The sequence below is a fragment of the Heptranchias perlo genome, chromosome 4 (assembly GCF_035084215.1).
Source record: "Heptranchias perlo isolate sHepPer1 chromosome 4, sHepPer1.hap1, whole genome shotgun sequence".
Lineage (NCBI taxonomy): Eukaryota > Metazoa > Chordata > Chondrichthyes > Hexanchiformes > Hexanchidae > Heptranchias > Heptranchias perlo.
The window spans coordinates 46426658-46438605 of record NC_090328.1 but is presented as its reverse complement, the minus strand read 5'-3'; positions in this window follow the sequence as shown (position 1 = coordinate 46438605).

Genomic DNA, 11948 nt, shown 5'->3' with positions numbered 1-11948 from the left:
GATGAGGTCCTGCAAGATGAATTTAAGGAGTAGGAGATAAATTAAAAAGCCGGACCTCAAAGGTAGTGATCTCAGGATTACTACCAGTGCCACGTGCCAGTGAGTATAGGAACAGGAGAATAGACAGGATGAATGCATGGCTGCAGCGATGATGTAGGAGGGAGGGATTTAGATTCCTGGGACATTGGGACCGGTTCTGGGGAAGGTGGAACCTGTACAAGCGGGATGGGTTATACCTGAGAAGGACCAGGACCAATGTCTTCGCGGGGGTGTTTGCTACTGCTGTTGGGGAAAGTCTAAACTAGAATGACAGGGGATGGGAACCTGAGCAGGGAGACAGAGGAGGGGGAAATAAGGATAGAAACAAAAGACAGAAAGGGAAGAAGCAATAGAGTCATAGAGTCATAGAGTTATACAGCACGGATAGAGGCCCTTCGGCCCATCGTGTCCGCGCCGGCCATCAGCCCTGTCTACTCTAATCCCATATTCCAGCATTTGGTCCGTAGCCTTGTATGCTATGGCATTTCAAGTGCTCATCCAAATGCTTCTTGAATGTTGTGAGGGTTCCTGCCTCCACAACCCTTTCAGGCAGTGAGTTCCAGACTCCAACCACCCTCTGGGTGAAAAAGTTCTTTCTCAAATCCCCTCTAAACCTCCCGCCTTTGACCTTGAATCTATGTCCCCTTGTTATAGTACCCTCAACGAAGGGAAAAAGCTCCTTAGTATCCATCCTATCTGTGCCCCTCATAATTTTGTACACCTCAATCATGTCCCCCCTCAGCCTCCTCTGCTCCAAGGAAAACAAACCCAATCTTCCCAGTCTCTTCATAGCTGAAGCGCTCCAGCCCTGGTAACATCCTGGTGAATCTCCTCTGCACCCTCTCCAAAGCGATCACATCCTTCCTGTAGTGTGGCGACCAGAACTGCACACAGTACTCCAGCTGTGGCCTAACCAGTGTTTTATACTGGTTAGGCCACAGTGGAAGGCAGAGAAAGCTAGGACGAAAAACAAATAGTATTATTTTGCACTATGGCCCTAAGATGACTAGCAATCTTAACAAGACAAATCTAAAGGCATTGTGTCTTAATGCGCAGAGCATTCGCAATAAGGTAGATGAATTAACAGCGCAGATAGATATTAATGGGTATGATATAGTTGTGATTACGGAGACATGGCTGCAGGGTGACCAAGGATGGGAACTGAACATCCAAGGGTATTCAATATTTAGGAAGGACAGGCAAAAAGGGAAAGGAGGTGGGGTAGCGTTGTTAGTAAAGGAGGAAATCAATGCAATAGTGAGGAAGGATATTGGCTCGGAAAATCACGATGTGAAATCTGTATGGGTTGAGCTAAGAAACACCAAGGGGCAGAAAACATTGGTGGGGGTTGTCTATAGGCCCCCAAACAGTAGTGGAGATGTAGGGAAGGGCATTAAACAGGAAATTAGAGACGCATGCAAGAAGGGTACAACAATAATCATGGGTGACTTTAATTTACATATAGATTGGTCAAACCAAATTAGCAATAATACCGTGGGGGAGGAATTCCTGGAGTGTGAACGTGATGGTTTTCTAGACCAATATGTTGAGGAACCAACTAGAGAACAGGCGATCCTAGACTGGGTATTGTGCAATGAGAAGGGATTAATTAACAATCTTGTTGTGCGGGGTCCCTCAGAGAAGAGCAACCATAACATGATAGAATTCCTCATTAAGATGGAGAGTGAAGTAGTTGAATCCGAAACTAGGGTCCTGAATCTAAATAAAGGAAATTATGAAAGTATGAGGTGTGAGTTGGCTAGGATAGATCGGGGAACTTTACTAAAAAGGATGACGGTGGATAGGCGATGGCTAATATTTAAAGAACATGTGCAGGAATAACAACAATTATTCATTCCTGTCTGGCGCAAAAATAAAACAGGAAAGGTTGGCTCAACCGTGGCTTACAAAAGAAATTAGGGATAGTATTAGATCCAAAGAGGAGTAATATAAAATTGCCAGAAAAAGCGGCAAGCTTGAGGAAAGGCACTATATAAATGCAAGTTTTTCTTTTAGCTGAATAGAAGATAAACCCTTTATAAATTTGAGTCCTAGTTCTTTCTAAATAATAGCATGTAGAAGCTTTCCCTTTTGGGATAAATTTCAGCAAGTACCACTTTAATTGGGACCCAAAAATGTCTCGGTTTTTATTCTGTTTTAAAAAGTCACCATGTCAACTCAAAGTTTATATAAAGTACAGAACAAATTTTCAAGAAGCATTTTCACACTAGACATTTATTCTCATGTTGCCTTACCAAGAGTAATATTTAATGAGTATTTGGTGCCCTCTGCTGGCATCCTGTTTATCATGATGTGGAGATGCCGGTGATGGACTGGGGTTGACAATTGTAAACAATTTTACAACACCAAGTTATAGTCCAGCAATTTTATTTTAAATTCACAAGCTTTCAGAGGCTTCCTCCTTTGCTGGCTTTCTCTGCCTTCCGGATGTTTCTGCCTCTCTCTGTTTTTTTTCCTGTTTTTTTTTTGTTGAATGTGTATTCGGGGGTTCTGCAGGTGACACCTCTCTGTCTGAACACGGTGATTGCCTTGGCAACGGGCAGTTGCAGGGGCATTCTGTAAACACCATGTATTGTTCTATATGTATAAATGCGTAGGCTTCGAGGAGCTCCTGAACATTTACCTGAGGAAGGAGGAAGCCTCCGAAAGCTTGTGAATTTAAAATAAAATTGCTGGACTATAACTTGGTGTTGTAAAATTGTTTACAATCCTGTTTATCAGCAGTGAATGATTTGGCAATTATGAAATTAATTTCCACTTATAATCCAGCTCGACTATCTTGCAGTCAAAAGAAATCTTCTCAACTTTCCCTTGTTTGGAGTAAGATTTATTTATTGTGGTTTAAAAGCATACAATGTATCTCACACTGAAAAGTAAGCAGCTTCATGGCCTAGATTTTTTGTTGTAAACAATTTTACAACACCAAGTTATAGTCCAATAAATTTATTTTAAATTCCACAAGCTTTCGGTGGCTTCCTCCCTCCTCAGGTGAACGGTATTGAAATGACATTTTCGAATCCTTCGCATTTGAAAATCACAGAACAATGCCTGGTGATTACTGCCCGTTGCCAAGGCAATCACAGTGAGCAGACAGAAAGGTGTCACCTAAAAGGCCACCGAATATACAAACCCCCCAAAAAAAAGAGAGAGAGAGAGAAGGAAGACAGTCAATGACCTGTTATATTAAAAACAGATAACATTTGTTCGCTGGTGGGGTTACGTGTAGTGTGACATGAACCCAAGATCCCGGTTGAGGCCGTCCTCATGGGTGCGGAACTTGGCTATCAATTTCTGCTCGACGATTTTGCGTTGTCGTGTGTCTCGAAGGCCGCCTTGGAGTATGCTTACCCGAAGGTCGGTGGCTGAATGTCCATGACTGCTGAAGTGTTCCCCGACAGGGAGAGAACCCTCCTGTTTGGCGATTGTTGTGCAGTGTCCGTTCATCCGTTGTCGCAGCGTCTGCATGGTCTCGCCAATGTACCATGCTCTGGGGCATCCTTTCCTGCAACGTATGAGGTAGACAACGTTGGCCGAGTCACAGGAGTATGAACCGTGCACCTGGTGGGTGGTGTCCTCTCGTGTGATGGTGGTATCTGTGTCAATGATCTGGCATGTCTTGCAGAGGTTACCGTGGCAGGGTTGTGTGGTGTCGTGGACGCTGTTCTCCTGAAGGCTGGGTAATTTGCTGCGAACGATGGTTTGTTTGAGGTTGGGTGGCTGTTTAAAGGCGAGTAGTGGAGGTGTGGGGATGGCCATAGCGAGGTGTTCGTCATCATTGATGACATGTTGAAGGCTGCGGAGAACATGGAGTAATTTCTCCGCTCCGGGGAAGTACTGGACGACGAAGGGTACTCTGTTGGTTGCGTCCCTTCCAGGACTTAGGCTGACTCTTGAGTGCTCATAAGATCATAAGAAATAGGAGCAGGAGTAGGCCATATAGCCCTTCGAACCTGCTCCGCCATTCAATCAGATCGTGGCTGATCTTTGACCTCAACTCCACTTTCCCACCCAATCCCCATATCCTTTGATTCCCCTAGAGTCCAATAATCTATGTATCTCAGCCTTGAATATATTCAATGACTCAGCATCCACAGCCCTCTGGGGTAGAGAATTCCAAAGATTTACAACCCTCTGAATGAAGAAATTCCTCCTCATCTCAGTCTTAAATGGCCGACCCTTTATCCTGCGACTATGCCCCCTAGTTCTAGACTCTCCAGCCAGGGGAAACAATCTCTCAGCATCTGCCCTATCAAACCCCCTCATAATCTTATATGTTTCAATTAGATCACCTCTCATTCTTCTAAACTCCAGAAAGTATAGGCTGTACTGTTGTACTGAGGTAGTCAGAAGTGCTGTCCTTCAGATGGAATGACTATAGCAGAAGCAAGAAAGCACAAAACTAAAGTAAATGGGATATTAAAGCTGAGACCCAGACTGCCTGTTCAACTGGATGTAAAAGATATCATGGAACTATTTGAAGAAAAGGGGAGTTCTCCTGGTGTCTTTGCCAACATTTATCCCCGAACCAAATCAGATTAACTGATCATTCTCCCTATTGTTTGTGGGACTTTGCTGTGTGCAAATTGGCCGCCACATTTGCCTACATTATATCAGTGACTACACTTCAAAGATAATCCAACGGCTGTGAAGCACTTTGGGATGCCGTGAGGATGTGAAGAGAGCTACATAAATGTAAGTCTTTAATTTTATTCCATTATGTGGAGACATTATTGGCTCCATTACCTTTTTTTTAATAGAGCACTTCTGGAACACTGGTGGCATGAATATTCAGGAAAAATAGGAACATAGGAACAGGAGTAGGCCGTTCAGCCCCTCGTGCCTGCTCTGCCATTTGATAAGATCATGATTGAACTGTGATCTAACTCCATATACCTGCCTTTGGCCCATATCCCTTAATACCTTTGGTTGCCAAAAAGCTATCTATCTCACATTTAAATTTGAGCTAGTATCAATTGCCGTTTGCGGAAGAGAGTTCCAAACTTCTACCACCCTTTGTGTGTAGAAATGTTTTCTAATCTCACTCCTGAAAGGTTTGGCTTTAATTTTTAGACTGTGCCCCCTACTCCTAGAATCCCCAACCAGCGGAAATAGTTTCTCTCTATCCACTCTATCTGTTCCTCTTAATATCTTATAAACTTCGATCAGATCACCCCTTAACCTTCTAAACTCTCGAGAATACAACCCCAATTTGTGTAATCTCTCCTCGTAACTTAACCCTTGAAGTCCGTTCTAGTATCATTCTAGTAAACCTACGCTGCACTCCCTCCAAGGCCAATATGTCCTTCCGAAGGTGCGGTGCCCAGAACTGCTCACAGTACTCCAGGTGTGGTCTAACCAGGGTTTTGTATAGCTGCAGCATAACTTCTGCCCCCTTGTATTCTAGTCCTCTAGATATAAAGGCCAGCATTCCATTAGCCTTATTGATTATTTTCAGTACCTGTTCATAACACTTCAATGATCTATGTACCTGAACCCCTAAGTCCCTTTGGACATCCACTGTTTTTAATGGTGAACAAATTTGTGTTTCAAGATGATAAAAGGTTTATGTCCTTTGATATCAACAAGCACACTGACTGTTGTAGGATTCATGATGAATTTTCCTCCATCTTGCAGAAGGTGACAGAGGTGGAGCTGCGTGCTTTGGTCTCTGAAAGTCACATTGTGGTACTGGAAAGGCAAGAGATTGAGTGGAGCCTGAATCTCAGGTAACTGGCTAAAAGATGTATGATTTCAAGTACTAACTAGTTCCATAGAAATAATATCCATATTGTTAGCTTACCTGAGTCTATGAAAATGCTTCCTAGGTGATTTTTTTTTATTGTGGATGCCATACACTGCGCAGCTGAATGGAATTGAGTTACTTCAGTTGAACACAAGACACTACTTACCCTGATTGTTGTTTGCCTAGGTTTTGTGCTACCATGATTATGAGCAGTTCTTGGCACAAGGATAAAGTGATGTGTTTTGTCATGGATTATTCCCTAACGTTATTGGTTTACTTAGGTTTACCTTCTGACCACTGCATGATAGCATGAGACTTATTCACAGCAGCTCTCCATTTACTTTAGTTTTGTACTTTCTTACTTGGTTCTACCTGGTGCCTTCCTAACGGTCTCCATCCTTTTATGTTAGTGTGCCAGACTTTTTCACTATCCTCTTGTCTCCCATACTTTCTCATTCTTCTCCCCCCTCATTCTGTTGTGTTCTCTATAATTTTCATGACGCAGTTCATGAAAATGTTAAACATGGTTGGGAACTTGTAATGTTCTTGTCTGATTCCATTCCTGATGTTCAACCATTCACTGACCTTTCCTTCATACTTTACACACCACCACACACCATTATACGGGTTCTTCAGCAGTATGCCATAGTGTTAAAAAACCCTCCACAGGTCTTCTCTCCCAACTGAATTATGTGCTTTGGTCAGATCAATAAAGGTTGCAAACACTGGTTGGTCGTATTCTGGAGGTGCAATGGAAGCATATCCTAGAATTAGCCACTACCTACAGAAAAAGAGGTAGATGCAGAAAGTCAGAGGGAAAAATGTATTGCACTCAGGTACATTGTTTCTGCTGACTTTTGGTCTCTCCACTGATATAGCTATAACACAGTCTATTTCCCTTTTTAGAGGATGTTCAAAGTTCTCTAGATTCAGGAACTGTCCCTCTAGATTGGAAAATTACACATGTCACTCCGCTTTTTAAGAAAGAAGAGAGGGAAACCAGGGAATTATAGACCAGTTAGCCTAACATCTGTTGTGGGGAAAATGCTGGCGTCTATAATTAAGGATAGGGTGACTGAACACCTCGAGAATTTTCAGTTAATCAGAGAGAGCCAGCATGGATTTGTGAAAGGTAGGTCGTGCCTGACAAACCTGATTGTATTTTTTGAAGAGGTGACTAAAGTAGTGGACAGGGGAATGTCAATGGATGTTATTTATATGGACTTCCAGAAGGCATTTGATAAAGTCCCACATAAGAGATTGTTAGCTGAAGATAGAAGCCCATGGAATCGAGGGAAAAGTATGGACTTGGTTAGGAAGTTGACAGAGAGTAGAGATAATGGGTAGGTACTCACATTGGCAGGATGTGACTAGTGGAGTCCTGCAGGGATCTGTCTTGGGGCCTCAATTATTCACAATATTTATTAACGACTTAAATGAAGGCATAGAAAGTCTCATATCTAAGTTTGCCGATGACACAAAGATTGGTGGCATTGTAAGCAGTGTAGATGAAAACATAAAATTACAAAGCGATATTGATAGATTAGGTGAATGGGCAAAACTGTGGCAAATGGAATTCAATGTAGACAAATGTAAGGTCATCCACTTTGGATCAAAAAAGGATAAAACAGGGTACTTTCTAAATGATAAAAAGTTAAAAACAGTGGATGTCCAAAGGGACTTAGGGGTACAGGTACATAGATCATTGAAGTGTCATAAACAGGTGCAGAAAATAATCAATAAGGCTAATGGAATGCTGGCCTTTATATCTCGAGGACCGGAGTACAAGGGGGCAGAAGTTATGCTGCAGCTATACAAAACCCTGGTTAGACCGCACCTGGAGTACTGTGAGCAGCTCTGGGCACCGCACCTTCGGAAGGACATATTGGCCGTGGAGGGAGTGCAGCGTAGGTTTATTAGAATGATACCCGGACTTCAAGGGTTAAGTTACGAGGAGAGATTACACAAATTGGGGTTGTATACTCTAGAGTTTAGAAGGTTAAGGGGTGATCTGATCGAAGTTTATAAGATATTAAGGGGAACAGATAGAGTGCATAGAGAGATACTATTTCCGTTGGTTGGGGATTCTAGGAGTAGGGGGCACAGTCTAAAAATTAGAGCCAGATCTTTCAGGAGTGAGATTAGAAAACATTTCTACACACAAAGAGTGGTAGAAGTTTGGAATTCTCTTCCACAAACGGCAATTGATGCAGCTCAATTGCTAAATTTAAATCTGCGATAGAAATCATTTTGGCAACCAAAGGTATTAAGGGATATGGGCCAAAGGCAGGTATATGGAGCTAGATCACAGATCAGCCATGATCTTATCAAATGGCGGAGCAGGCACGAGGGGCTGAATGGCCTACTCCTGTTCCTATGTTCTTACCTATCTTTCTATTCTAAGTTCCAATGTTGATCCTAGGATATTGTGAATTCTAATCTTGGTTTGCTGTTCTGCTGCTCAGTGAGTTGTCACTTTCTATCATTCCTTGTCAGCGCCAGCCACCAGATGCTCCCTTACATATCTTAAAATCTGAATTTACACCCGAATCATAGATACCAGGCTTCCAAACAATTAAAAGATTTAAAGGGTTGGGAATTCAGGTACCATGGAGGTGTAGACATTAATGTAATCTAGAACTGGCAGGAGGCAGTAGGTTAGTACACTGCACCCTGGGGCTTGGGTTTCAACACATCTCAGGCTAGTACAGTTAAGTGGAATGTTCTCTTTTTCTAACAGTGTTGAGGTCCCATATGAAGTGAGCTTGCTCAATTCTTAGTGGACTAGGTCAAACTGGTCTCAATTTAGCAGTAGTAATACTACATTTTTGATCTTACTGAAAAAGGCCATTAGGATGACTGGTGTAGGCAACAAAAAAAATCACTGATGCTGTAAAGGGAGTTTTCTTAACATTGGGATGAAAGCACATTGTTGGAGAAGGATAGAGGGAACTTTACATTGTGCCTTCTCATGTTGTAGCTCACCTGATCTGAGAGTGGTTGATACTGACACATTGATGTTAAAAGTGAAATAGTATTCTATTAATCAGCATTAGCATCATTCATCATGAGCAACACAAAATATTCACCAAACAATACAAATTTAGGGTTAAAAAGAAAACAACCCCTGTGCCCCTGATATGCTCTTCCTAAGTTTTAATTGCCCTCTTTAAGCAGATAAGTAGCTGCTACTAATGTTGGTATTGCGCACTGTTTCTGTATGGGGACATTCTCACATAAAACATATGTCACTGTGGACACGCTGAAGCCAGCTAATTACAATGAACCTGCCATAACAAGCATTTAATACTTAAGGCAGGTCATGAGGCTGTGATGAAACAGCTCTGTGCTCCGGGCAAGTGAAAGCCTCATTAAGGCTACAAAAATAATGGATATAGCTGGCCAATGGTTTCCCATGGTTTTCTCATGAAATGCAAAGGCAACTACCTAGGCCACAGGAGTCACAGTAGAAAGCCTTTATTGACCTTTGACTTTCTTCCTTATAGCTGTATTATGCTGGAATTTCACATATTTGCATTTTTTTTCTTTTTTGTTCCTTTTTTAACATTTTGATGGGTTTGGTAGTGTAGGTGTTATGGTGCTCGACTAGCAACCCAGAGGTCACGAGTTCAACGGCCACCGTGGCATATTGAGACACTGAAATTAATAAATCTGGTAAATTATGGGCTAGCAACAGGAAAAATGATCATCAAAGCTGCCAGATTGTTGTAAAAATCCAACTAGTTAAATAATGTCTGAGAGGAAAGAGAATCTATCCACCCCTACCTGGTCTGGCCCTCTTGTGACCCCAGTCTCACAATATGTGGTTGATTATTAAAACCATTCAGTTGTAAAACAACTCCTGCAGAACAAAATCAAAAGAGAAATATCCATACCATCAGCAGAGGGACTGCAGAGGTTAAAAGAGAGGGTCCACCTCCATCTTCTCAGGGCAACGAGGGATGGGCAATAAATGAGGCCTTGCCGACATTGCCCACATCCCAAAAACAAAAGAAGAATTAAATTGTTTATTCTTCTGATTTTGATTTTTCATTTGCTTTTTTTGAATTGAAGCATTTCGGAGAAGCACCTTGTAGAGTTACACCGTGCATCCCTTGAAGAATGCCTCGTCTCACTGACATTGAGGATGAGGAGTCGCAAAGGGATGATCTACCTGCATCTTAAGTGGTCTGAATAAACCACTGTTGCCCAAGTATGTGGGTCTATAGACCTGCCAGGTCTACTTGGGCATATCAAGGGAGTTATGCTTCATCAGGGAGGCCTTTCTCCAGGTCAGGATTGTGCCCTTTAATTATATGTCATCTTGTACAAGCAGATATGCTGTACGTTGAAGGAACACAAAGCACAGTGACAGTCATATGGCTAAACTGATGTTTGGACACACGACTGTCAGTTGTATCATGCAGCTAAGTTGTGTTACAATGATTTGAAGTGTGATGCTCTTGGAAGAATTGAGTATGGCAAAGCTCTCACTTATACCCTGCTGAGATATGGGTATGTATCAGATGCAATGAAAGAGCTGTATGCTTGTGTAAGAGCTTGAGCAGTAAATGTGGATCAAGTTGGCACTAACACTTCGTAGCATGCAATTTTGGGCCATCTACCCAATACATGGAATTTTACCTTTCCAGATTCTTTAAAGTGCGCTATCTTCTCCTGCATTTGTTCCCATGGCCACCACCTCCTGCCAGTCAAGGTGCACTGCCATCCTATGGGAAGGGGCCTCTGGAGAGCCAAAAAGGGCATCCTTCCTCACAATGACCTCATGCAGCAGCATATCTATTTCACCAGTCGTGGAACAGGGAGTCAGGTGTTGCACTACTCCATTGTTTGCCTGCAGACTCCATTTGTGCCATTTTATCAGGTTTCCTTTCACTTAATCTTTTCCCCGGCCCTGTTCCCCCTCTCTCCCTTTTGGTCTTGGCAAAGTATTACAAATTCATTTTGAGCCCTTTGAAAGAAGCCAGCAATTTTTGCTCCCTTCACTTACCTTTAAGTGAAGTCTATGACAAAAATGAAGTATTTTTATCCATGTTTTAGCTTGTTATCAGCTCCTTTAAGTTTGTCACAGTACATAAAAAGTTAAAAACCAGCTTCACATGAGAAATCATGGTGCTGATTTTCTGCTGGAACCTTAATGATGATGCAATCGGAGGTGTGCTAGAGCATCCTGCATGATGGGATTGGGGAGGGGGTCTCCTGGGATTTTTAAAGATGGTGTACTCCCAGCACTGACTGAGTCAACTGCTGGGAATGTAGAGGCCAGAGAAGCAGGAAATCCAGAGCAGGGGATTAAAACTGTATGTACAGATTGTTAAAGAGGCAGCTGCACTTCTTGTGGGTGACATTTTTGTTGCCTTGCTTTCGTGCAAAGATTGAAGGATGAGCCAGGCGCCTGCGAGTGCCCAAGGAGGAGGGAAGAACAGTTCCCTTTTCAAAGGGAGCCCTAGAAATTATGCTGAGGTGAAGCAAGATCGTGTTACCACTTTTGGCCATGAGGGACATCCTCCTCAAAAGCCACCTGTCAGGGATGCTTAGGAAGAGGTGGCATCTGTTAGGTAGTCCTAGTACCAGATGAGGAAAAAGTTCAACATCTTGAAGATGTCTGTTGATGTTATTTCTTTGAAGTGTTCTCATATTGCACACACCTTCACTTCAACCAGCTGCAAACTCACATGGGATTCTTCCTATTGTTGAGGATCCCTTTGGTTCTCTAACACTAGCACAAGGCAACCTATATTTATGCACACAAGAAACCTCTCACTAATGGTATTTGGGGCCTTTAAAGACTCATCCAACACCCACTTGTATGCTGCACATTCCTGCATTCTTTTGGGAAACACATTTGTCACTTGCATAGCTATGGCGTGAAGCAGTCAGCAACTCATCAACCTGTTCATGACTGCAGGAAAAAAAAGCTCACAACAGAAGGGACAAGCCGCCAACCTGAATGCCTGAAGCTGCCTGGAGGAGAGCACTCTGGATATAGCCGGCCAACGCATCATGAAGTCTACTAGAGATGGGCACGCGGATGGCCAAACTGCATCTGTGGACTAGTACCATTCTTGCACCTTATGCTTCCCTCAATTAATTTGTTTCTTAAACATTCTATCACAAGGCAATT